At 43.0% G+C, this 27,923-nt stretch overlaps 1 protein-coding gene across 17 annotated transcripts in view; it reads left to right on the forward strand.

Moving 5' to 3' along the window:
* Window positions 1–27,923, forward strand: part of OTOF (otoferlin) — a 529,099-nt gene that overhangs the window by 236,242 nt on the left and 264,934 nt on the right. Inside the window, exon 1 of one of the 17 annotated variants that reach the window (XM_077489000.1) lies at window positions 27,785–27,801. The exons of the other annotated variants lie outside the window; for them this stretch is intronic. The gene's annotated coding sequence lies outside the window, so the exon portion shown is untranslated. Of the gene's footprint in view, window positions 1–27,784; window positions 27,802–27,923 lie in introns of those variants that run through there. 17 annotated transcript variants of the gene reach the window in all.

The following is a 27,923-nucleotide window of genomic DNA, read 5'->3' on the forward strand; positions in this document are numbered from 1 at the left end:
CACCAGGGTGGGAGGGAGAGACGTTCCTCCTACAAATTCCAGTCTGCAAGTGACGCCTCATCGCTCCTCCCTTCAACTACTATCCATCCAGCTCCTCATCACCCCGTAGCTTATCCAATCAGGCAAGAGCCCCTGACTTTTATATCTACCCCTTAAATTTAACCTACTACAGCCTGATAGTTACTTCCAATCTGTCATGTATTTCCTTTGTTTATCACTTTATTCAAGTTCCGTACACGTCTGAAGCTATATATTTTTTTTCCCAACATAACGCAATGCAAGACAATCCACTGCCTCACACCATGCAGCGGTATTAGAACTTAATGAAATGTCATTGTGTGACATTTCATTAAAATTAATTTTAAAAAAAGTGCAGCAATTGACGCAACAGCACCGCGGTGATCCCATGATATACCACCACACACCAGATGCTGCGCTGTAACGCTGCGGCTGGTGTTACTAGACTTTGAATGATGTATAAAGTATAACTAAAGGCAAAACTCTTTTTTTTTTTCTTTTTTTTGGTTTGGATAGATTTGAGAGGGATTAGAAACCCTGTCAGGTTTTATTGCTGTCTATGCCCCCGTTAGGGGGATTCACCCTCTCTATTTGTCCTGTTTACCATTGTCATTAAAAGTGAAAGTAAAAGAAAATCCCAAATTTTGGGTTGTCTCCAGAAAAGTAATAAAGGGGAAATCTACCAATGTGGACACTAGTTGTGGTGACCTGTGGATTCCTTAATTTGCAGGGGTTTTCTCTCACTTCCTGTTTATCTACGGGACAGGAAGTGAAGGAAAATCTCCTCAATGGAACACAGGTGGCAAAAAAAAAAAACTGATAGAAGTTATAACCCACTCTATCATAAATGAAAAAAAAAAAACCAAACGTTTTGCCTTTATTTCTAATTTAATGAATCTTGGGACTTCATTAATTTGTGTCTTTTATATCTTCTGGGAGTTCAGGTTCAAGTCAGATAAAATAACAGTAAAGGAAATGCTATTCATAGAGACAGTAGCTTATTACTGAAATTTTCAGGATGGTTGCTTTCCAAGCAAGAGATTCTACATTTATAACGCATACAAATCTTTCAGAAGAAGCAGAGTTCTCTGTGTGACATGATCATTATATTCTTCCAGCTTCCTCACTAGCTGAGCCGAGATCTCCTGATCATCAGAAGAGCAGCCGTGAGCTCTGCCCTGGGCTGTCATGTGTGCTGCATTGTGGTTTTGTACATGGGGTGTGCATTATTCATCTCTGTGTTTTATTTACCTCCAGGAATGAAGAAGATGGGGAATTTAACAGTGAGGATGATGGGGGAGAGGGAGATAATAACAGCCAGTGCTCCTTACTCTCTAGGTATATGGTGTGCCGTTATTCCTGCATGGTGTGCTGCCTTGCTGTGACTTCATCTGTGTGCTGTGACCTCCAACATTATACAAGATATCCAACATTATCCAAGATATTTAATGCTGAAATGGTATACAGTAGATCAGCCTTTATCAACCATGGAACCCTGGGGTTCCTCCAGAGGTTTCCAGGGGTTCCTTGAGCAATGGGCAGTTCCTGCCTCTCAGAAACATAATCTTGTAAAGGCAGATTATTCCCAATAACCACAAATGTAAGGAGCATTCTTCAAAGTGACCATCATGTTAATGTACTGCGGGCTATAGATATAGTCATTTTTAGTCGGAACTTTAGTCGGAACTCCCTGAGCCTCCAGGTTAAACACATTGAGAAAGGCTACAGTAGATAATGATACACCATACCATTTCAGAAGACCACAGATCAATTTGTGTGTGGAATTTTCTATTTGAATCAAAAGGGAAAGTCATATATATATATATATATATATATATATATATATATATATATATATATATATATATATATATATATTAGGGCTGTTGCTGATTAAAATTTTCGTGTCCGATTAATAGTTTTTTTTTAAAAGTTGATTAATTGACTGATTTCAATTAATTTTAACGCACATACAGATCCAACTACTTTTAGCTGATCTCCTTGCATTGCAACTCTGCATTAGTCAGTGGTAAATGTGGTACACACTATATACAATCACCCGACACTAGTTCGTTTCCACAATCCATGACTGAACTTCACAGTTCACATAAATACGTTTTAAATTAAAACTGTAGCACTGACATAAGTAATTTTTTTCCCCACAGTAGCGTGACAATTCCTCCACCTCCGGTCTAACTAATCACTCTCACCTAATGGCATGGACCCCTGTGCAAACAGGTGGTCATGCAAGCGGTTATCAAAAGGGTTAACATGCACCATAAACTTCTCTCAGGTCTCCTTAGCCCTTGTACACACGGTCGGAGATTCCGGCGGAATGTGTCCGATTGGACCGTTTTGTCGGATATTCCGACTGTGTGTGGTCTCCATCGGACTGTTTCCGTCAGAGTATCCGACGGACCAAGTTTTCCAACTTGTTGGTAAAATTTTCTGAAAAAATTCTCCGATCGGACATACTTCGATCATGTGTAGAGAATTCCGATCGGACAAAGTGCCATGCATGCTCAGATCAAATTCCTACACCAAAGCTATTGGCTACTAGCGTGAACGTAGCCCCGTTGTAACAAAATAACGTCATCACGTTCTGAACGATCGGATTTTCTGACAACTTTGTCCGACCGTGTGTATGCAACAGTTTCAGACAAAATCCTTCGGACAAAATCCGACGGATTTGGTTGTCGGAATGTCCGACCGTGTGTACAAGGGCTTAGATCTCAGCAAGGACGCCAGGTCACGGGTAGAAAGAAAAGATCTAAGTGATCACCGCTTAAATATAAGATTAAATTTTTGTGTTCAAACACAAACTACTCACATAAAGATGATAAAAACACAGCATGTAAAGCCGACAATTGTGTTAGTTCCGTAGGGCAGCAGCGGGTGACGTCATGTGTAGCTCCTCCCCATACGCGTTACGTTCAATCAGAACTTCGATGTCACCGGACCCCTCCCCCTTCCCTTCGTTAGCAGACGGAGGCACTTGGGGAAGGGGGAGGAGTCCAGTGATGTTGATGTCCGTGACGTCACTGGATCCCCAACGGAACTCCCTGAATACCCGGAAGCCTGGCGGAGAGGTGAGTACCAATAAAAATAATTTTGATCGATCAAAAAATGAAACGATTACTCGAGAAATCAATCTTTCATTTCCACAGCCCTAATATTATATATATATATATATATATATATATATATATATATATATATATATATATATATTCAACATCAATAGTTTTGATAGGGTATTCTGTTTTAGGTTGTCCTTGTATAATATAAAGACATTTGTTAGGTTTAAACTTTGAAGGAATGTGTCGGGGTCCAAAGGAGGATTTGAAAACTTAGAAAAAATGATCAATCATTTTCCGATATTGAAAGAACTTTTACTGTCTTAAATTATTGGGATTGGCCACTTTAAAATATTAGTCTTCCTGAATCACAAAGGAGAAGCTTCATGAGCTAATTTTATAAAAGCAGCTATGAGGTCCCTTTACTAATGGTTACATATAGTTAAAAATAAAACATGTGCGCCGAGTTCAGCCAAAAGACAAAAATAATAATCGTGAGAAAAAAACCCTACACCCTCAGAACATTAAACCTGCAGTGGACTCAGAAGAAAGCAACCACTTCTGCATAAAATGTGGTCCAGTTTGGTCTGATGGAAATAGTTTCTACCTGATTACCAACAACAATACTGTATACTGTAATGTATATGTGTAATATATATTTATATATATATATATATCTCAAAAATCCAAAGTAATATTCCATGGAATTATTAATATCAAGTTTTGAGCATTAAGAAACACATGCAGACCATTTTATTGCCCTACCAACAGGGAAATTCCCCCCAGACCTTAATGAATAAAAACGTTTCACTTTGCAAAGAATCACATGCAAGGAGAATAACATTTTTTGCAGATGATTGGTTGATAAAAGCCATTAGAGCTTCACAGCATTCACTTCTGGGAAAATTCCCAGGCAAAGGGCAACTTTCCCATGCAAAGCCAAGGACAGGGCCCAATTGTCCCTTGAATAACATACAGACGTTTTAGGATCTATAAAGGAAAAGCAGAGGGCACCAACTAAGTGCAGTCTGTAGAAAAAAACCTTAATACATTTCACAAGTGGCAACTTACAAGATGCATATAGATAAGAGCATGAAATCCAACCAGTGCCATTTGCTGATGCAGGTCAATGTGTCTTCGGGAGCCAGAACACAGATGCTGCTGTTAGGAGCTGTGTAGGACACCAGAAACAAAACTGGACTGCGCAGGACTGGAAGTGACGTTACATCTGGGGGGCACACTTGGGGAGTGTGGCTACATGTTTGGGAGCGTAGCTGAGCCTTTTTAAAGCCAAAGTTTTGGAATCCACTTATAATGATCAGCTAGAGCGACTGTGTCCTACTGAGATGGAAAAGAGTGCCAATGGGCCTGGATAACCCTACAATACTTAAGTGCTGTGTATACATCATTGCTAAAAGTTCTACCATTTAATTTACTACGTATGAAATATTAACTTAACATAATCTGGTACATGTATATAATACAAGTCAAGGAGTGGAGTATCGGAATGCTTTATTCCAAATGCCATATACAACACCAATCAAATGCCTTGATAAAAATTACACTACCACGCTTAGTCATAAGGCCTTAAACTATAAGCCATAAATGTAGAATATAAAAACTGTGGCGCTTGACTAGACTAAAATTAATATGCAGAGAAAAACTAAATGTACCACTAAAAAATATTTGTGCAAAAATGCTGTGCAAAAAAAAGAGCAGTTAAAGAGCAAATTATGCAGATCCGTGCAGAAATACTCATCTCCAGCAAATAGTAATGCCCCGTACACACGGTGGGACTTTCCGACAGAAAATGTGCGATCGGATTGTGTTGTCAGGAAATCCAATTGGATGTGGCCTCCATCTGACTTTTCCATTTGGAATTTCCGACACAAAGTTTGAGAGCTGGATCTAAAATTTTCCGACAACAAAATCCGATTTTTTAAATTCCGATCGTGTGTAGACAATTACGACGGACAAAGGGCCATGCATGCTCAGAATAAATTACGAACAAAAGCTATTGGCCCGTTTATAGTCCCGTCATACGCGTTGTACGTCACCGCGCTCAGAACGATTGGATTTTCCGACAACTTTCTGCGACCGTGTGTATGCAAGACAAGTGTGGGCCAAAATCCGTCTGAAAAAATCCAGCGGGTTTTGTCATTGGAAAGTCCGACCGTGTGTACAGGGCATAACGCGCAAACAGCAATAGTGCAATATTATAATAGCATAATGGTGCAATGAAAAGATTTGTTGAATATATCACTAAAAAGTGATTGTGGACTTGTTGACTGTGGAAAACGCAATTAGAAACAAATAAGCAAATCTGTGCAAAAATACTGATTTCCAACAGATAAAATGTGCAAACAGCAATAATGCAATGATGAAATTAGCATAAAAGTGCAATTATAAATCAAAACTGAAATAGTGCAAAATAGCAATAGGGTTATCAAGTCCAATAATGTGAAGCAAAGTCTCTTGGTAAGGTGCAATAAACTCAAATCAAGTGCTCAATCAAAACATGCAAACTGTCCCATCCAATAATAAAGTGCATGTGCAGCAATGTGGCAAGCTTCTTCCGTCCAGTGCGGGTGATAACGTTTCCCCCAGCCTCTCACCTCATGGATCGTATAAATGAGCCACACATAAGTACTCCACACTGGCTACTCGATCCCTGATCGATCGATCACCCACTGGTTCCGGAACACTCAAGATCAAGGCAGGGGCGGACGACCATTCGGGCACTCGGGCACTGCCCGAGGCCCCCATGCCACTAAGGGGCCCTATCAGGTTTGCCAGCCTCAATAAAACCAGGGACAGTATGTAAAAATCTGTGTTTTTTTAAAATCCCAAGATTATAGCTGCCCTGCCTCTCCAGTACCTTTTCAGTGTGTGTATGTGTATTCTGTGAGTGTATATTGTGTGTCTGTGTGTGTGTATACTGTATGTGTGTGTATACTGTGTGGCCCCATAATCTATTGCCCAGGGGCCCCATAATCTCATATTGCCCGGAGGCCCCATAATCTTCTCCTATTGCCTGGGGGCCCCATAATCTTCTATTGCCCGGGGGCCCCATGAGTTGTCAGTCCGCCTCTGGATCAAGGATAGTCACATTCAGCGATATGTAAGAATAATGGTGTAGTATCTTAAAACACTTTTTAATATAATTCATAAAGCACTTACAAATGATAAAACAAAGAAACAGCAAATACAGTAGGTACACATAGACTTCCGACCTCAGCCACGGCCGGAAGTGACGTCACCACGGCTCTTTTTCCTGACGAGTTGCGTCACTGCCAACGCGTATTTTTCAAAGGATTATAACCCATAAATTCAGTAGCAAAAGGCGCCAAGGCATTTAGTTGCTGCTGTTTGAATTTAAGTGTTCCTGTACTCCACTCCTCTCACGGACCCTACATCTTAAACTGTCAAAAAGCTACAAAGAAGTAGAAAAAAGCTTCATGCATCATGCAAATCAGCAGCGGCAGGATCGCTAAAGAGGCCGCCTCTCTGTCCCTATGGAGCTGCTCACACTATAAGCAAGATACTGCGAAATGTCGCTCTGTCGCTGGCCTGAACACTGCTGAACCTTGATCGCTAGCAATGGGAGCAAAATTTGCTCTAGCAAAATAAAGAGCAATTCCATAGCTTACCTCTTAGTGGTCCTGCCAACAAAGTGCCAACAACGGGTTAGCCAGCGGCAGAGTTGCCCATCTGAATTCAGCATAAGAGCAACGTTTTATGTCAGTGACAAAATTGCCAGAAACAATCGCTCTGCATCACCTCTATGGCTTAGCTACAAATTGCTGAAATAATTTGTAGCAAAGCACGCCAATCCAATTCTGGAGAAATAGTTTGACTTGTGACAGCAACAAATCGCTTCTTACTGACAAATAGCCAACCAATTCAGTGTTTAAATCACTAGCTACAAATTACTGTTAGGCAGGCCATATAATTTGCAATTTTCTTTCCTTCTTTCTTTTCCTTGCTCAATTTCTCCTTCAACACAGTCAGTATTGATGGAGGAATGAACCCGCTATTGTATTCTGACAGCAAGAGGTTTCCCAGCAGTCAGAATACAATGATTGAACACAGTGGCGGCTGGTGCTCAAATTTTTTTTTGGGGGGGGGGGGGCGCAAAGAAACGGAAAAATACTGAAAAAAAAACATCAAATGCAGCCACTGTGTCCATCAAATGCAGCCACTGTGCCATCAAATACAGCCACTGTGCCATCAAATACAGCCACTGTGTCCATCAAATACAGCCACTGTGCCATCAAATACAGCCACTGTGTCCATCAAATACAGCCACTGTGTCCATCAAATACAGCCACTGTGCCCATCAAATACAGCCACTGTGCCATCAAATACAGCCACTGTGTCCATCAAATGCAGCCACTGTGTCCATCAAATACAGCCACTGTGCCATCAAATACAGCCACTGTGTCCATCAAATACAGCCACTGTGTCCATCAAATACAGCCACTGTGCCCATCAAATACAGCCACTGTGCCCATCAAATACAGCCACTGTGTCCATCAAATACAGCCACTGTGTCCATCAAATACAGCCACTGTGCCCATCAAATACAGCCACTGTGTCCATCAAATACAGCCACTGTGCCCATCAAATACAGCCACTGTGCCCATCAAATACAACCACTGTGCCCATCAAATACAGCCACTGTGCCCATCAAATACAGCCACTGTGTCCATCAAATGCAGCCACTGTGTCCATCAAATACAGCCACTGTGCCCATCAAATACAGCCACTGTGTCCATCAAATGCAGCCACTGTGCCCATCGAATGCAGTCACTGTGACCCCCCACCTACTCGCTGTCAACTACTTTGGTCTGACTTTCGTGCAACTTGAGGGTCATCAGAAGTTGCATGAAAGTCGAACCTGAATGTTATACATTGGAACTTATGTGCAACAGTTGTCCACTATCACTGGTCAAAGCCAAATTTGTTTCCAAATGACACACATCCAAAGTTGCACAATGTTGCACTCCAAATTCTGCGCAAGTGTGAATGGAGCCTAAATGTTCAAATGTGAAATGAGTGTACCTGGAGACAATAGATTGCTGCACTGAACTTCTTACCTCACTAGATGGCGATAAAGATGAGGTACAGGTGAGCCTTCACCTGCACAGTGACAGATAAGACTTGTTCAGTGTAGCATGATCACTGTATCTCCGGTTCATATTTACAATGCTAGAAATAAAGCACAAACACGGCCTAATTAACTACTGCTGTTCTTGTCTAGTCTGCTGTCAGCTGATGCATTTAGCATTTAATGGTAGACACGGTGGAGCATATCCCACCTCCTTATTTTATCAATCCCCCCTCTTCTGCAATTAAAATAATCACAAACGGTGTTAGTTAGCCAAATGCCGCGTACACACGGTCAGACTTTCCGGCAGAAAAAGTCAGACAAAATCTTTTCATCGTATATTCCGATCATGTGTGGGCCTCACCCGACTTTTTTTTTTTTAAATTCTGATGGACCTAGAAATATAACGTGTTTTAAATCTTTCCAACTGAATCAATTCCTATCAGGAAAACAGTTGGTCTGTATGCTGTTCCGACGGACCAAAAACGACGCATGCTCTGAAGCAAGTACGAGACGGCAGCTATTGGCTACTGGCTATTGGACTTCCTTTTTCTAGTCCTGTCATACGTGTTGTAAGTCACCGCGTTCTAAACGAACGGACTTTGGTGTGATCATGTGTAGGCAAGACAGTTTTGTCGGAACTCCGTCGGGAAAACCATCAGAGTTTATTCTGATGGAAAAAACGGTCGAGTGTACATGGCCTTATGCCCTGTACAAATGGTCGGAAATTCTGACGGAAAGGGTTTGAGAGCTGGATCTAAAATGGTCCGACAACAAAATCCGATCTGACTTTTTCCGATCGTTTATAGAGAATTCTGACGGACAAAGTGGCACGCATGCTCAGAATAAATTACGAGACGAAAGCTATTGGCTACTAGCCTCTACGTAGTCCCGTTGTACGTAACAAACGTCACCTTGTTCAGAACGATCGGATTTTCCGACAACTTTGTCCGACCTTGTGTATGCAACACAAGTTTCGGCCAAAATCTGACGGATTTTGTGGTTGGAATGTCCGACCGTGTGTACAGGGCATAAGAGTTACACCTTTCCAGAGGGAGTGTGTACAACAACTTCAAGTTGATTCATTTTTAGGCAGTTTTTTTTTTTCTTTTTTGGCTCAGCCTAGAGTTGGACTTCAAGGGCAATAACTAATAAATATTGAAAACCTACTACTGCACAGCCAAACAGCTAAACCTCCAGTTGAGAAATACATTTATATTCTGAGGAGTGAACTTGGTGTTCAGTTATTCACTTTAAGGTCATCACAGAGGACGGGGGGGGGGGGGGGGTGCCGTGTGACTCTTTACGTCTGGAGGAAAAAGATTCAATCTCCAAATACAGAAAGGTCTCTTCACAGTAAGAGCTGTGAAAATGTGGAATAGACTCCCTCAAGAGCTGGTTCTGGCAAGCTCAGTAGATTGCTTTAACCTCTTGGCGTCCACGCTATAGCCGAATAACGGTCACAGCGCGACCTGAATTTCAGGGAGGCTGTCATATGACCCCTTTGCACGCAGCCTACGCACCCCCTGCAGGGCGTGTGCAGCGCACGCTGTAATCACCAAGTCACTGAGACTTGGGTGATCACAGATCCGAGTAAGGGGTCGATCCCAGCCCCTTACCACGTGATCAGCTGTCAGCCAATGACAGCTGATCACATGATGTAAACAAAGGCTCTGTAATCTGTGCCACAGTACCCCCTGCCAGTGCCTCCTGCCATTGCCACCTGCCAGTGCCCACCAGTGCCACCTATCAATGCCCACAAGTGCCACCTATCAATGCCCACGAGTGGTGCCAATCAGTGCCACCTAGCAGTGCTGCCTATCAGTGTAACCAACCAGTGCTGATCAGTGCCCATTATTGCCACCCATCAGTGTCCATCACTGCCACCCATCAGTGCCCATCACTGCCACCTATTGGTTCCCATCAGTGCCGCCTCATCAGCGTACATCAATAAAGGCGAAAAATTACCTGTTTGCAAAATTTTAAATATAAACAAAATATTTTAAAAAATTAAACAATTTTAAACATTCGGTCTTTTTAAATTTCTTTTAACAAAAAATAAAAACCCCAGAGGTGATCAAATACCACCAAAAGAAAGCTCTATTTGTGGGGGGAAAAAATGATAAAAATTTAATTTGTGTACAGTGTCGTATGATTATTTGTCATTCAAAGTACATCAGCGCTGAGGCTTGGTTCACACAGGGGCGACTCAGATCCGACTTCAGGTCGCCCTTAGTCGCCTTAAGTCGCGCTACATGTAAAAATCAATGTAAGTGAATGAGAGCCGTCTTAATGCACACTACTGAAGTCGCTCTGACTTCAGAAAAGGTTCCTGTACTACTTCAATCCAACTTGTAGGCGACTGGTACCCGTTGATTTCAATGGAGGTCGCCTCCAAGTCGGATCTCCGTCTATACGGAGGCGACTCTCACAGAATTATCAGCTCTCAAGAGGGAACTCCACGCCAAATTTATTTAAAAAAATTGGTGTGTGCTCCCCCTCCGAGAGCATACCAGGCCCTTAGGTCTGGTATGGATTTTAAGGGGAACCCCCTACGCTGAAAATATGGCGTGGGGGTCCCCCCCAGATCCATACCAGACCCTTATCCGAGCACGCTACCCGGCCGGCCAGGAAAGGGGGTGGGAACGAGCGTGTGCCCCCCCCCCCTCCTGAGCCGTACCAGGCCGCGTGCCCTCAACATGGGGGGTGCCTTGGGGAAGGGGGGGCCGCACCTTGTCCCCATGTTAATGAGGACAAGGGCCTCTTCCCGACAACCCTGACTGTTGGTTGTCGGGGTCTGCGGGCGGGGGGCTTATCAGAATCCGGGAGCCCCCTTTAATAAGGGGGCCCCAGGATCCCGGCCCCCCAGCCTATGTGAATGAGTATGGGGTACAATGTACCCCTACCCATTCACCTGTGGAAAAAAAAAAAAAAAAAACACAACACACAAGGGTTAAAATAGTTTATTGCACAGCTCCGGGGGTCTTTACTAGCAGAGGAGCCCGGCGAGAAGACCCCCGAAGACGGAAGAAGACACCCGGAGCTGTGCAATAAACTATTTTAACCCTTGTGTGTTGTGTTTTTTTACATTTTTTTCCACAGATGAATGGGTAGGGGTACATTGTACCCCATACTCATTCACATAGAGTGAGGGGCCGGGATCCGGGGGCCCCCTTATTAAAGGGGGCTCCCAGATTCCGATAAGCCCCCCGCTCGCAGACCCCGACAACCAACGGCCAGGGTTGTCGGGAAGAGGCCCTTGTCCTCATCAACATAGGGACAAGGTGCTTTGGGGTGTGCCCCCCCCTTCTCCAAGGCACCCCCCCATGTTGAGGGCACGCGGCCTGGTACGGCTCAGGAGGGTGGGGGTGCTCGCTCGTCCCCATCCCCTTTCCTGGCTGGCCGGGTAGCATGCTCGGATAAGGGTCTGGTATGGATCTGGGGGGGGGCCCACGCCGTTTTTTTGGCATAGGGGGTTCCCCTTAAAATCCATACCAGACCTAAGGGCCTGGTATGCTCTCGGAGGGGGAACCCACGCCAATTTTTTTTTTATAAATTTGGCGTGGAGTTCCCCCTTGAGAGCTCATTCTCTGTTTGGCCACGGCAAAAGTCACCTGGCCTGGGGAGACTTAAAGTCGTGTTGTAAGTCGTGTCCAAGTCGTGTTAAGGTCGTGTCCAAGTTGCCTCCAAAAGTCGTGTTGAAAGTCGTGTTGCCCCTGTGTGAACCGAGCCTGAAAGCTGAAAATTGGTCTGGACAGGAGGGGGGTTTAAGTGCGCAGTAAGCAAGTGGTTAAAAAAGGCCTGGATTCTTTCCTAAATGTACATAATATAAATGAGTACTAACATTTATAGGTAAAGTTGATCCAGGGAATATCCGATTTGCCTCCCGGGGGACCAGGAAGGATTTTTTTCCCCCCGCTGGAGCAAATTGGATCATGCTTTTCTGGGGTTTTTTGCTTTCCTCTTGATTAACTGTAGGTATAGGATTGTGTGTATGGGATTGTATGAATATTTTTTTTTTCTTCCCTTTTTATTGGTTGAACTAGATGTGTCTTTTTTTTCAATCTGACTAACTTTGAAACTAGCTACAGGACACAGGGACTGGGAACTAGTTACTTTTAAAGTAACTGCGATCTGTTCACATAATTTGTAATAAAAACATCTTTGCCATTCTGAAGCTTCCCTCCAACCAGTTTGCATATTATTTTATATATAATGTGATTCTGTACTTGCCAAATATGCTGCAGAAATCTCCCTCCAGCTGAAGCTGCTGCCTGTTCACTTCCTGGATTAGCACAGAGGCACACCTCCAGCTCTGCAGCTCTCATTGGCCCTTTTATGACTCACCCCCCCCCCCCCCCCCTTCCTGGCAAACTGAGAGAGAGAGAGAGAGCTGTGCATGATGTCAAATGCCTAAGCATTTTTCCAGATAAGAAATAGGAAGTGGGCTGTATGAGGTATTTACTGGCAGAAAAAACTGTTTTACGATCCAAAAACAACAAGGGGAGAAGATTTAATAGATGGAAAGATGAAAAATGACTGAAGTTCAGCTTTAAAATATTTACTGCCATTGCAGTCCCTAATCAGCGCTCCTACTACTACCAGAGCCACACCATACATACCAAAGGGCCTCATGCTTTGGCAGCAGGCCCCCAAACTTCTGTTAAATTTCCAATAATATAACATTAATATATAATCCAGCTGAGAAGGTATGAGCTCCTCAAAATGGGTACAGCAGGTAGGCAGACCTGGGAACTCAGTGCAAAGATCTTATCAAGAGTCCCAGAAAGAAAAAGGAAAAAGTCAACATCTACCAAGAAATATCATTCACCCTTTAAAGGATGCCCTCTCCTTACCAAGGCTTAGTGGTCCCGCCATCATTGCCTCAGTACCTAGGAAACCAAGGACATCCCTAAAATTTGTATTCTAATCTGCAAAGCCCAAACCTGCCACCCTCAGGCCATAGAAACCCAATCTTCTGATCTGTAGTTATGCATCAATGGCACACAGAAATGCTGAAGTGCAGAAGTCATTAAAATTTTCCATGATCCAAGTGCAGAGTTAATTTAAATCTAAGAACGCATGATCTAGAATTAAATGTAGCAAAGTAAATGAAAAGCTAATATGGAAAACAGTCAAGAAGAAAAATAATAACTAAAGAGACGAGTATTTAAAAAAAATTCAAAAACAAGGAAGCAATAGAAAATGGGGATCTGCAGAATGATAAAATGAAAATGAATGATAAAATAGATAAAAAAATGTAAGGAGAAGAAAGTCAATGATGTTGGCAGTGGAGGCCGTGGAGGAACCTAGGCTGAGGTTCTGGTCTACTGCTACTATGGATTCATAGCAAATCTTAGCCCTTGTACACACGGTCGGAGATTAAGACGGACGAATGTGTCCTATCGGACCGTTTTGTCGGATATTCCAACTGTGTGTGTTCTGCATCGAACTGTTTCCATCGGAATATCCGACGGACTAAGTTTTCCAACTTGCCGGTAAAATTTTCCGACAAAATGCTCCTATCGATCATGTGTAGCCTACCCCGACGGACAAAGTGCCACGCATGCTCAGATCAAATTCCTAGACCAAAGCTATTGGCTACTAGCCTGAACGTAGTCCCGTCGTAACGAAATAACGTCATCATGTTATGTACAATCGGATTTTCTGACAACTTAGTCCGTCCGTGTGTATGCAACATCACTTCCGGACCTCTTCCGGAATTAATCCGTCGGAATTACTCCAACGGATTTGGTTGTCGGAATCTCCGACCGTGTGTACAAGGGCTTAGAGGTTCACAAAGTCCACAAATCTCAAACCTATGGATTAAAATTTTGCCACCAGAAATAAGGAATGACCCATAATACAGTGTGTAGCCTTCTACCCAGCCACAGGAGCCAATCATTTGAAACAATGGATAGCCCAAGCAACTCACTATAAAATTGAGCCATGCAGCCATATTGTCTGTGTGTGTTGGAACTTTAGGGGAAGATGCAGTTTATTTATTTATTTTAATTTTGCCAGTACTTGGCTTCAGTGCCATTTGTTTGATAATAGCTTGCCTATTAGCCCCGCAAATACCCATAAATAAATACCAAGCTACTCCCTCCCCACCCCCTATGGACTTCAATGGGCTTCCCCAAAAAGTTTTCGAACTACAAGCAAAATTCATAAAACTGTTGGTGAACCAAACCCAGGCAGATTCGCTCACCCCTACTGCATAGCTCCCACCTGTCCCTGGTTTTGAGGGACTGCCCCTGATTTGGAGGATTGTCCCTCTGTCCCCCTTTACTCCTCATTCGCCCCTCATTTTGGTCTGATCCATAAGGTTGTATATAAAATGCACTTTTTATCTATCAAAAAGTGTTTGCCAGCACTAAACCTTTCATCTGATTTCTAAATTGCTGCATTTGTAAATTCCAAAAGCCAATAAAGAAATAGTAGTGGTAAAAAAAAATGCACTTGTGGGTTTAACCAATCTTGGTTTTTTTTTTCACGATTCTCCTTTAAAGGGGCGTGGCAAGAGGTGTTTCCTATGCCTGCATACTTTTGCTGATAGGTGTCCCTCATTCCCATCTCAAAAAGTTGGGAGGTGTGCCTACTGCACCCCTATATATACTGCGTAAATCCATGCAAACAGATACCTGGACAATTGAAATATATTCATTCTCCAAATTTTGGCTTGCCAATGCAGTCTACACTGCAGATTAACAATACAGCGTGGTCCAGAACACATTCCAGTTTGTGATTGGATAATAGAGGAGGAGCATCAGCATATAAAGTGGTTATCCTTATGCTCTCCCCTCCTGTATGCATGTTCAGAGACAGCACTAAGCAAGGCAAGGGGGCCCACATTGGCTTCTAGGGCTGCGGTTCCCTTTTCCAGTGGAGGGCTATAGTTTCACTGCAGAGAGGCTGCTGCTTCTACACAGAGGGTATGAGTCAGGGTATGTATCAGTTACAGTATGACAGAGACTTGCAAGCTATTTTATTTTGTCTGTGGCTATTTTACCACTTAAACAAACAGAAAGCTAGGTTTGGACCTGTGTCTAAACTGCCGCTCCTTAAAAGTGAACTGCATTCAAATAGCCTTAGACAGGCTTGCTGTGCGAAATGTTGGATTTTTGATGCATCACATCCTTGGCATGTGAACACCCGTGACCGATGCCATGGGGGGGGGGGGGATTTTTAATTGCCCCCCCCCCCCCCCAACTGCAAGTCTACATAAGCTCCAAAACCACTGTTCTTCTGCACCTGCAATCTGTCCCCAAAGGTTAGGCTTTAAATGCCATTTGATACTCTTTGTAAAAAAGAGGTCTTTCTCTTCGGTGGAGTGAGGGATTTTTGGAGTACTATAACACACAAGTTGAGACTCAATACGCGAAGCGGCGCTTGATAATCTACTGAAATTCTGTGAAAGGTTTGCATTTTCAAACAGCTGGCTTCTTCTGATTCTTAATTGGATTTCCCTTTGCTGATAGTGTAGACTTGCATACTAATTTAAAATGGGGGATCCAGCAGAAAACCCCTAATAATGGGCACAGCAGATGTTCAGAGCCAGGAACTCCGCATAGAGATCTCACCAGAAGCAACCCCGAGAGATGTACAGTATCTTACAAAAGTGAGTACACCCCTCACATTTTTGTAAATATTTTATTATATCTTTTCATGTGACAACACTGAAGAAATGACACTTTGCTACAATGTAAAGTAGTGAGTGTACAGCTTACACAACAGTGTAAAGTTGCTGTTTTCTTAAAATAACTCAACACACAGCCATTAATGTCTAAACCACTGGCAACAAAAGTCACTTCTGCAACGAGTCCAGGCCTGAAGTCACCCTCCCAGACTAGGGGCTCCCTCAAGGGCCACCAACAGCCTAACACTCCATCTCCAGCATCCATTCGAACTCCACTGTCCCAGCTGGGCTGATCCAAAGCATTTGAGGGGGCCTCCCTTTGTCAACCCATCTGTTGGGGATTGGTCAGGGCCCTCAGAATACTTCAGGCAGCTCCTCCTCACCTCCACTTCCCTCCCATCCTTCTAGAATTGTCTCCATGTTTCTAGAAGTAGGGGGGGGGCTCACAGATGCTGTCTGTGAGTCATATCAGCCACCCTGAGTCACTCAAACCCTGACCCAGAAAAACACAGCCAACACTGACAATTTACCTACACTGCACAGAGAAACTCTCTCTAGCGCACTAACTAGAGGGTGCTACAGACAGTTAGAAATGAGGCCAGTCCCTGCTGAACCGAGCTGAATTTCAGTCCATCTATACATAAAGAGGAAGTAAACCCTGATGGGTTTACTTCCTCTTTTTTTCCCTGCAAAGGTAAAGCATAATGGACTACTATGCATCGCATAGTAGCTCATTATGTGTCACTTACCTGACACAGGAGCCAGCGAAGTCGCCGCTGATCCCTGTAGTCCGCCGCGTCCATCTTGCTGGTGGTGTCTCGCAGCTCCGACCAATGACAGCGGCGAAGCCGCGATGACGTCACTCCCACGCATGCGCACGGGAGTCGCGCCTCGCAGCTCCGCCGCTGTCATACGGCGAGGCCGCGATGACGTCACTCCCGCGCATGCGCACGGGAGTCGACAAATTTGGCAAATCCATTCTTGGACTTGCCGCATTTAGTGCGCATGCGCGCCGCTGTCTACGGCGCATGCGCCGTAGACAGCGGTGCCCATTTTCGGGCAAATATCTCCTAAACCATATAGGTTTAGGAGATATTACTTGGACCTACAGGTAAGCCTTAATCTAGGCTTACCTGTAGGTCAAAGTTGTTTGGAAGGGTTTACTTCCATTTAACAAGAAAACAGAATATGGAATTTTTAAGGTGACAGAACACGACGACAAATAATATATCAAAATATATCAAAATTTTATTTAGAAGCATCTAAAAATCAACAAGTTGTCGTCATAAATGACCATACAATGCATGGAACAAATGTAGCTGATTCTAATCTCTACATGTTTCGCCAAACGATGGCTTCTTCAGGAAACTTTTATCAGGCACTGCATATATTTGATCATTGATTGTTAAGTATTTTTGCTTTTGATTTTGATTGTTGATTTTTAGATGTTTCTAAATAAAATGTTGATATTTTTTTCTAAAATAATTTTTTTTTGTGTTCTGCCACCTTAAAAATCCCATATTCTGTTCTCTTGTTATGTATTTATCATCAAGGGATGTGGTGCTGATGACTCTCAGACATTCAGCAATTCTCTTTTTCAATCCATCTATGGTCAAATACGACCACTAGTTCTGCCAAAAATGGTCTTGTCCCTGTAAAAACCAGCAAATAACTTTCATACCTCCTAGCGTTCCTCGTAGTGCCAGTACTCTACTGTACTTCATTTGATGCATATTCTGCTTCAGCTTCTCATCTTTGAAACACACCCAGAGACATAGCGCAGTTCCTCTGTATTACAAGCCTCTGACACCTGTCAGCGGGTGAACATTATATTAAACTGTAATCACTGTACATTTGCCGGGAGCAGAAATCACAGATGTCAGACACAAAACTCTTCATTATGGCTGTGAAAACCCCCCTTGGTGAAATTAGAAGAACTCCGCTCCTTGGGACCTGCACACAATTCAATTTCCTCTACTCCTATCTCACACCACTAACAAGATTTGTCGCTTAGAATTTAGCTCAGTCGTTTAGGGCAGCGAATTGCTGCAGAGCATCGTGAAGCATTGGCTTCAGTATTTCCTTTTGAGTTTTTATTACTGATATTGCAAGGCGAGGACAAAGGAAACACAAAGACATTTCTGGTTGCATCATGGGAGCTAAGATTTTTTTTCACTCTAGATCAGATCTAGATGTGAGAAACTGAACCTTAAAAGAAATGTTTGGGTTTCACAAAAAATAATGTAAATAATTATTCTTACTTAGGTGGATGCAGCATCAGATTGATGCCCCCTGCCTCCTCTACACTGAGAACTGAGCGATCAAACACTGCTGATCACTCGGTTCTCCTCTCAGGTCTAAGCAGAGAGCCCTTACTGTCAGTCTCCCATCCAGCATAACTAGAGCGTTGGGCTGTGGAGGGGGCAGGAATGGCATGTTGAAAGGCTGAGCCAGCTGGCAGTCCTGGCTGCTGGGTAGATCCTGACTGTAAAGATCCAGCACCTGGACTGGCTGAGTGATTTCAGCCAACACCAACGTTTAAAATGGGTCACAGGAGTACACCCCTGTGATTTATAGGAGTCGTAGGACCAAAAGAAAATCATTGGCCATACTTCTCCTTTAAAGTGGAGCTGTACTCTGGAAGCTCTTCCCAAAATGTACAGGCAGAAGACAAAGGACTAGTCAACAGTATTGCCTGTGGTCTCCCTGCAGCTGATCGTTTCCTTATTATTCATGGACCATACCTTGTTCTGCACTGTTTTTGCTTTGGAGACAGCCATCTTTGTAAAAGCAGGGCTTTTCTTCCTCTTGTCAGAGCTGCCTCCCTGATAACTGGCAGAAATAATTTTCAAGCAGCAGGAGGGGCAAGGATGTAAGCATATCTACATAATGAACAGAACAGATGCAAGGAGATGCATGGTTGTGGGTCTTCAGGTACAGCTTCCTCTCCAGCAAGGAGAACAGTGAGCAGCACAGTAGGGCCATCACCAAATGTCACTACGATTTTACTGAGACTAGTAGTCAGAGACAGCAGTACAGTGGATGATGTCAAACTGCACTTATACAGCTATCAGGCTACAGAACAGGATTGCCTATGCACAGCAATTGCACTGTTATTGTTCAGGAGGAGTTCAAGAAAAAGTTATATCTTTCAAAGTACTGCTTTAGCACAATTAACATCTAGATGTTCCTTATAACAAAGCAGTTTTTAATTCAGATACTCTTTCATTTTGGGGGATGGGGCCCCATAACAACACCATCAAGTGGCCCCCTGCTTTTCTAACCTCTATCTCAAAAGAAAGCCCTTGATACATAAGGTTTTCAGATCATGTACAGAGGTTTCTAAACCATATAGACATTGATTCTTTTCTCAATGTACCAATAATTTGTCTAACACTATTGCTACCTGCACAATGTACTGTGTTGGTAGACCCTGCTGGGCCCACTGTACAGTAGAATGGTTTGCTATGGCTATAGATTTGCCCCTTGTGAAAAGATCATTGCACCTTCCTAGGACAAAGAGTCCTATAGATCTCTGCTGGGATTAATATTTGTGTTGAGTGCTCAAAGTTTCTTTTTCCCTTTTTTTGCATGTTTGGGGTGTCGCTTGCATTTTGTTTATTTTCAGATGTGTGCAAAATGGTGACTGAATGGAATACATTGTGTATCAGGATGAGGGTACACAGCAGAGGTGCAGTCAAAAATAAGAATATAATGTAATTTATTCAACTCTCCTGATACACATGGTGGAGGGCATGTCTACTAAATGGTGCAGTAAATGACCTGGTCTCTGTACTCGCTAGTCACGTTGTAGATTAAATGATCACCCCAAGTTTGCGTATCTTTGCTTCAAGTTCCTCCCACAGTCCAAATATATCTTGGTAGGCTAACCAAATGACATCTGCAATCTCACAATTAACATTAATGATTTGAGAACATTAATTCAAATTTTAGGTGAAAACTAGGAATGTGCACCCTTGCACAATTGTAGTTCTCACACCCTGTTGTCGAATTACAGCTGCCAGGTCTCTACTGTCAATCAAAAGCTGATCAGCATGGTTCCTTATTATGTGATCACCATGACAGCCATAATGTTGATCCCATGCAGGATATAGACTAATTTACAAAATAAACTATTTCAGCATGCAGATGCCACTGAAGCCTAAATGTGGCAGCATGACTGTGTTTCATACTGTGATTGTCAGATGCATTTAGAGTATTAAAAAAAACAATAATTAAAAAAATAAATTAAAAAATTAAAAAAACAAATGCTTCCCTGCATTTTCTCCTTTTTTTAAGCCTAGGTAGGAAATCAGAGTTATTGTCTGGTTAACCAATGCATTCTGGTGCTACTAAATCTAATCTGCTGGGCATCTAGGCTTCAATGACCTCTGGTCACAAAGAAGTGAATACACATCAAACTTAACTATTCTTTAAATTAATTTCCCGAGCACAAGCCAGGACTAGCAATCTAGCCCAAACGACCCAAACCAAGCAAATCAGCAAATGGCTGCACATCAGACGATTCTACACGCAGATTTTGCAGCTGAAATACAAAGTGCTAAATCTGCGACTCATCTGATTCAGTCACCCCTAATAAGTGCAGCTGTCACCAGACTAGAAAGACAGATTATAACACCTGTCTTTTAAATACTATCACCATTTAGTAGACATGAACCAAAACCCTTACACTTTGTATTCAAATCATTTTAGCCACGACGAAGATCGCCAGGAAGATAATAGACGTCTGGTTGGGTAATTATTCCTGTTTATTTCATTGTACAACAAAAACACCTAATTTGTTGCTTGCAAGTTAATTAGGAATTACAATGAAACGAAATAACAGTTCAAAGCGGCAGTTTGATATTAAGAGAAATGTAAAAGTTTAATTATTTGTAGAATTGTTTTTGAATGCGTTCTCTAAGAAAGAGGTTAAAACCACAGACCAATTCAGCAAAGCAGTGCATAGACTAAATGTGATGTGGAAAGCGCAGTACTAACCCATTGCAACTAGGTTTAAGTTAACTGAAATGAAGATACTAAAAGGGTCAGTCCACCCAAAATTGATCACTTTGCCCATTTGCTCTTCTGCTACAACTGAATTATGCAGTGGGCTTAGAATATACAGTGGTGTGAAAAAGTGTTTGCCCCCTTCCTCATTTCCTGTTCCTTTGCATGTTTGTCACACTTAAGTGTTTCGGAACATCAAACCAATTTAAACAATAGTCAAGGACAACACAAGTAAACACAAAATGCAATTTGTAAATGAAGGTGTTTATTATTAAAGGTGAAAAAAAATCCAAACCATCATGGCCCTGTGTGAAAAAGTGATTGCCCCCTAAACCTAATAACTGGTTGGGCCACCCTTAGCAGCAACAACTGCAACCAAGCGTTTGCGATAATGTGCAATGAGGCTTTTACAGCGTCCTGGAGGAATTTTGGCCCACTCATCTTTGCAGAATTGTCCTAATTCAGTTACATTAGAGGGTTTTCGAGCATGAACGGCCTTTTTAAGGTCATACCACAACATCTCAATAGGATTCAGGTCAGGACTTTGGCTAGGCCACTCCAAAGTCTTCATTTTGTTTTTCTTCAGCCATTCGGTGGTGGACTTGCTGGTGTGTTTAGGATCATTGTCCTGCTGCAGAACCCAAGTTCGTTTCAGCTTGAGTACACGAACAGATAGTCGGACATTCTCCTTCAGGATCTCTTGGTAGACAGCAGAATTCATAGTTCCTTTTATCACGGCAAGTCTTCCAGGTCCTGAAGCAGCAAAACAGCCCCAGACCATCACACTACCACCACCATATTTTACTGTTGGTACAATGTTCTTTTTATGAAATGCAGTGTTCCTTCTACGCCAGATATACTTGGACACACACCTTCCAAAGAGTTCCACTTTTGTCTCATCGGTCCACAGAATGTTGTCCCAAAAGTCTTGGGGATCATCAAGATGTGTTGTGGAGAAATTGAGACGAGCTTTGATGTTCTTTTTGCTCAGCAGTGGTTTTCTCCTTGGAACTCTGCCATGCAGGCCATTTTTGCCCAGTCTTTTCCTGATGGTGGAGGCATGAACGCTGACCTTAACTGAGGCAAGTGAGGCCTGCAGTTCCTTGGACGTTGTTGTGGGGTCTTTTGTGACCTCTTGGATGAGTTGTCGCTGTGCTCTTGGGGTAATTTTGGGCGGCCGGCCACTCCTGGGAAGGTTCACCACTGTTCCATGTCTTCGCCATTTGTGGATAATGGCTCTCACTGTGGTTTGCTGGATTCCCAAAGCTTTGGAAATGGCTTTATAACCCTTTCCAGACTGATAGATCTCAATTACTTTCTTTCTCAATTGTTCCTGAATTTCTTTGGGTCTCGGCATGATGTGTAGCTTTTAAGGATCTTCTGGTGGACCTTACTGTGTCAAGCAGCTCCTATTTAAGTGATGCCTTGATTGTGAACAGGTGTGGCAATAATTAGGCCTGGGTGTGGCTAGAGAAATTGAACTCAGGTGTGGACAACCACAGTTATAGTATGTTTTAACAAGGGGGGCAATCACTTTTTCACACAGGGCCATGATGGTTTGGATTTTTTTTCACCTTTAATAATAAACACCTTCATTTACAAATTGCATTTTGTGTTTACTTGTGTTGTCCTTGACTATTGTTTAAATTGGTTTGATGTTCCGAAACACTTAAGTGTGACAAACATGCAAAGGAACAGGAAATGAGGAAGGGGGCAAACACTTTTTCACACCACTGTAACAGATTGAACCATTTTGGGCATAATTTTGCTTAAATAATGATTTGCAAAGCATTACATTGATGCAGCTCTAGAAAGGAAATGCAATTTGGACAACTGTTTGTGGACAACTAGCCATCATACCTATATGAGCCTATATGGACATCCTTTTCCAAAACTATGGGTTTTATTATGGAGCTTTGCAGAAGGCTTTCCATAAGATTTTGGAGTGTATCTGTGGGAATTTTCCAAAAGCGCATTTGTAAGGTCAGATACATCAATGTTGTTGGATGAGAAGACCTCATTTCTAGTTCATTCTAAAGGTGTTCAGTAAGGTTGAGGTTAGAAATCTGTGCAGGCCACTCAAGTGTCTCCACAGCAAGCATATCAGTGCTCAGCAGGGTTGAGGTAGATAGATGGCAAGCACAGAAGCACAAACCCACTCCTGTCACAGCCAACAGCTCCAGTAGAGGGGGAAGGGGGCAAGCAGGGGCGGATACAATTCATTACCAAGGTGTTGTTAAGTAGGGTTGAGGTCGGGACTCTGTACAGGGTGCTGAAGCTCCTGCACACCAAAGTCATCATTGCTCAGTAGGGTTGAGGCCAGGGCTGTGTGCAGGCTACTCAAGATCCTCCACACCCAACTCATCAAACCATGTCTTTATGGAGCTGTTAACACAAGGTTGGAAGTGCACACTTGTATAAAATGTCTTTGTATGCTGTAACATTAACAGTACCCTTTGCTGAAAATGCATAAAATCAACTATTCAGAGGGGTCAGTTTACAGATATTATCTTTATTTTAAGTCATAGGGAACTTTATTAGACAATGAAAAATGTCCAGAGCAGTCAATATTCTGAAAGATATTATATTAATATCATATATATTTGCATCCAGCTGCAGTTCATCCACCCACCCCTGGGTTACCGAATAGCAGTAATAATATTCCAATAGTTGCACTTCAATTTACAAACATATATCCTTCAGATTCAGCACTCAAAGGTCAAACCTGAAGGTTTATAAATGCTTGAGTTACAGCCTCCTGATCATTGGTTCTCCAGATAATCATCAGTAGTAACAGGAACCATCTCATGCTGTTCCCTCTCCTAGCTTACATAAATAAAGTAAAAACAATGCCAGCTCCAGCATGGCTAAGACGTTTTGACTTCATCCTAATTAGAGAACCTGGAGACCCATTGATTGCTAGGCCATAACACATCTTTTATAGAACTTTGCATTGATAGCTCTTCATAATTTTGGGTCTGACATTTCCAGTGAGTGTTGAATCTGATGAGTATATATTTGTAATTGAAAGAACTGCTTTTAGAAAATTATCATTGCCATTTGAAAGGGTGGCCACATGCTTTTGGCAATATGGTGTATCTCTTCTTCCCTTCAGATTATTACATTTGTGTTTCTCTTTTCCTGTATATCAGCAAGGTTTCTGACATTCATAACAAGGTGAATGATGGGTATAAGCCAGTAACAAGGCAAGTAATGTGTGCAGTGGTTGGCTTCCTCCTATCTTCTCTTGCATGGTTTTCTAATTGTTTTGCAGTGAAATATAATATAGTTAACCAGAGTGTGCCTAGGTTGATTGACACCTGAGGCGGTTGTTTTTGAGCAAAACCCACCCCCCCCCAAAAAAAACATTTAGGAGCCAATACGATCTCCAGTAGGCATCCTTCTTGCCCTGTCAACCCACCCTAGATACACCAAACAAGAAGCAGAAACATTCAAAAGCTGGTACAATTTTTAGGCAGGCATCCCCTTGACAACCCACTCACAATCTACCAAACATTGTTTCTGTTGCTTGTCTGGTGGATTGTTGGTGGGTTGCCACAGTAAATGGGGAAACCCACTGGAGCTCATACGAGCTCCCAGTGTCCTTCATTCCCAGAAGGCTGGCAACTGGGCTGTACAGCATCATTGGTTGATAGTATGCAGGAGGCCAGGCAGTAAAGAAATCATTGGTTGTTACAATGGTACCACCTGCAGAGCTACCAGCTTTCTAGTAACCACCACAGTAACGCTGTCCTGTGTATACAGGGCAATTTTAATGAGCTGCAGTGAGGACAGAGTGTATGCTATGGACACTCTTGCCTTAGCCCTTGTACACATGGTCGGAGATTCCGACAGAATGTGTCCGATCGGACCGTTTTGTCAGATATTCCGACTGTGTGTGGTCTACATCGAACTGTTTCCGTCGGAGTATCCAACAGACCAAGTTTTCCAACTTGTTGGTAAAATTTTCCGACAAAATGCTCCGATAGGACATACTCCGATCATGTGTAGAGAATTCCGATCGGACAAAGTGCCACGCATGCTCAGATCAAATTCCTACACCAAAGCTATTGGCTACTAGCGTGAACGTAGTCCTGTCGTAACGAAATAACGCCATCACGTCGGATTTTCTGACAACTTTGTCCGGCCGTGTGTATGCAACAGTTTCGGACAAAATCCATCGGACAAAATCCGACAGACAAAATCCGACGGATTTGGTTGGTGTAATCTACGACCGTGTATACAAGGGCTTAGAGTTGTCCACCACTAAATGTTGCCTGAGGAGGTTTGCTTCATTGGTGGGCATCTCCAATAGGAAGGGAACCCACCAACAATCCACCAACCAGAAACATTTAAAACCTGATACAATCTCCAGCAGGAGTTCCTGTTACTATGGCAACCCACACACAATCCACCAAAGAAGAAGCAAAAATATTTTCTAAAGCCTCATTCACATGAGCATGCTACAGCATACGTCTGTGCGTGGGCCACAATTATTCCGCGCTTCCCTGTGCAGGCAGTTCCATTTATGTAGATTGGAATGCAGCGGCTGCACGGACACGGAAGCATGATACCATTCGGGTGCATGGCCCTGAATGCAGATGGCGTGTCATATTATGCCTATGTGAAGGAGACCAGCAGGGATGCTTGTTGCTTGATCATACCGACTTTTGAGTGTTTCTGGTGACCCTGCTTTACTGTGCCATGGACATTTTGGATGTCGCCCCATTTTGCCGCCACTAATTTTGATTGCTAGAATGCTGGCACAGAGCCAATAATGCTGTAGCCCAGACACTGTGTAGCTGTGCTTCATTGAATGCTAGGACTCTGACAGCTGGTCCGCACACCATTTTTGGTTGCTAGGATGCAAGAGGCTAGGCATACAGCATCACTGGTTGTTACGGTGCAGACAACAGCTTCCTAGCAACCACTGGCATGGACACGCTGGCCTCAGAGTCGCCCCCACTGAGTGCTGATTGAGGCAGTCACCTCACTTTGCCTCTTTGGCAACATACTCCTGCATATAATATCTCTAGTGTAGAACAAACTAGGCAACCTGTTCTAAACCACATTTATTTCAGATATTAAGGTCTAACTCCAGCCATACATGTTTTTGTTGTTTGGGCACAGTGGGGAAGGTTTATAATCTTTGTCAGGTTTGTATTGTTCTCTGTCTAGAGAGGTTTACCCTCACTTCCTATCATAGTGACATGATATCTATAGGACATGAAGTGATGTAATATCTTTCTGATTGGGACTAAGATAGCAACAAAAGCCACAAAAAATGGTTGCTGACATCCTCACCATCTTTAAGGGGTTAGTTTACCTTTACCAAAAAAAAAAACTGCTTATCCAAGCAAGGAGTGCCTGTAGGTAAATACAAACTGTACAGCCCAGGCCAAAGTTGAATAATTCTTGGTGTAGGCCAGGGATATGCAATTAGTGGACCTCCAGCTGTTGCAGAACTACAAGTCCCATGAGGCATAGCAAGACTCTGACCGCCACAAGCATGACACCCAGAGGCAGAGGCATGATGGGACTTGTAGTTTTGCAACAGCTGGAGGTCTGCTAATTGCATATGCCTGGTGTAGGCCATTTACGTACCTCCCAAAGCCTAGCCAAAAATACTCCCCATCTTGTCTTGCCTTGTTGCTAGGGCGTTGCTAAAATGCTCCAAGCCATTACAGCTGACCCTCACCATCACAGGAACAAGCTCAAACCCCCTTCCGTGCGCTCTCTCTCCCCTGGTTTAGAAGCTCAGAGCTCAGCGATGTTGGCACAAAGTGAACCTCGTATGTATGAGGTTTAAGAGCTTGGTCCGGTAAGGGAGAGAATGAGCAGCAACAGCTGTGGCTGCCTTAGGAACATCCTAGCAACAAGGCATAAAAGGGGCTTGCCATCTCCAGGAGTTTTTCAGCCAGGCTTTGGGAGGTACGTAAATGGCCTACACATATAGCAAGGGCATTACTCAACGTTGGCCAAAGCTGCACAGTTTGCTTTTATCTACAAGCTTCCCTTACCTACATAGGTAGTTTTTTGGTAAAGATGAACTAGCCCTTTAATCCCTCGTGCGTCTGATTATCTCTTAAGCCTAGGAACTGGCTGTGAGTGGGCGGTCAGTAAATCCTGAAACATAGATTGTCAAAACAAAATTGAATCAAACGTCAACTGCATGGTGCCGTGTAAAATCACACTTCAGCATTGTCAAGTATGATGTAGTGGATAAACAGCACACAATGGGATAAGTACGGCGTCTGCTGACAATTGGATTGTACGCTGTAATCAGCTCTGCACCCCATTCACACATTGTTATCTGGATTTGTTTTGTTCAGAAGATGAGGAGTTTATTCCACATAAAATGAATACACTGAATGGGATTAGCCAATTAGATCCATTTGTGCATAAAGAAACGTGGCGCTGTTTTTTTTTTCTAAAATTAGCGATGATCAGAAGAAGAAGAACAGTGGTACAGGTGATAGAACTGGCAGCAAATAAAAAGATCCTTGGCATTTAATGGCCAGCCTGCCCAAAACGAAAGCTGGACATACATGTGCTGATTTGACCGATAGCTTCGAACGATGTATGGTCACCTTAAAATGTAAGGTTTTGGTAGATGCTGAAGAGTTAAAGTGCAGCTTCTTCCCACAAGGCTCATTCACTGCATTGTGGTGCGTCAACACATGGCCTTTGACATGCGTTATGCCTTATGTCAATGTGCATTGCATTAAGGCAACCCATCCCAAAATTTAAAAGACCGGGGTGCTGTACCCGTGACATGCTCACACTAATGCGCATGCGCAGCCCACACAATTGTGAACCTACTCTTACTCTTTGTAAAAAACAAAATGTGTTGCCGTGTGATTAATAAGTAAAGTAATTAATGACAAGGACCAGTCATATTTACATTTATTTTTGTTTTTATTCAGAGAGGAGCTGGATGAGCTCAGGTATTTGCATGGTGTTTTATTTAGATTTTTTTATTTGTTTGCTGATTGGTTGTCTTTCCTCCTCTCTGAGTTTTTCCTTTAATAATTGAATATATTTGGAACCTCCAGCCATGGAAAGTGCA

The sequence above is a fragment of the Lithobates pipiens genome, unplaced genomic scaffold (assembly GCF_037356315.1).
Source record: "Lithobates pipiens isolate NorthernLeopardFrog02 unplaced genomic scaffold, aLitPip1_a1.2 Scaffold_18, whole genome shotgun sequence".
Lineage (NCBI taxonomy): Eukaryota > Metazoa > Chordata > Amphibia > Anura > Ranidae > Lithobates > Lithobates pipiens.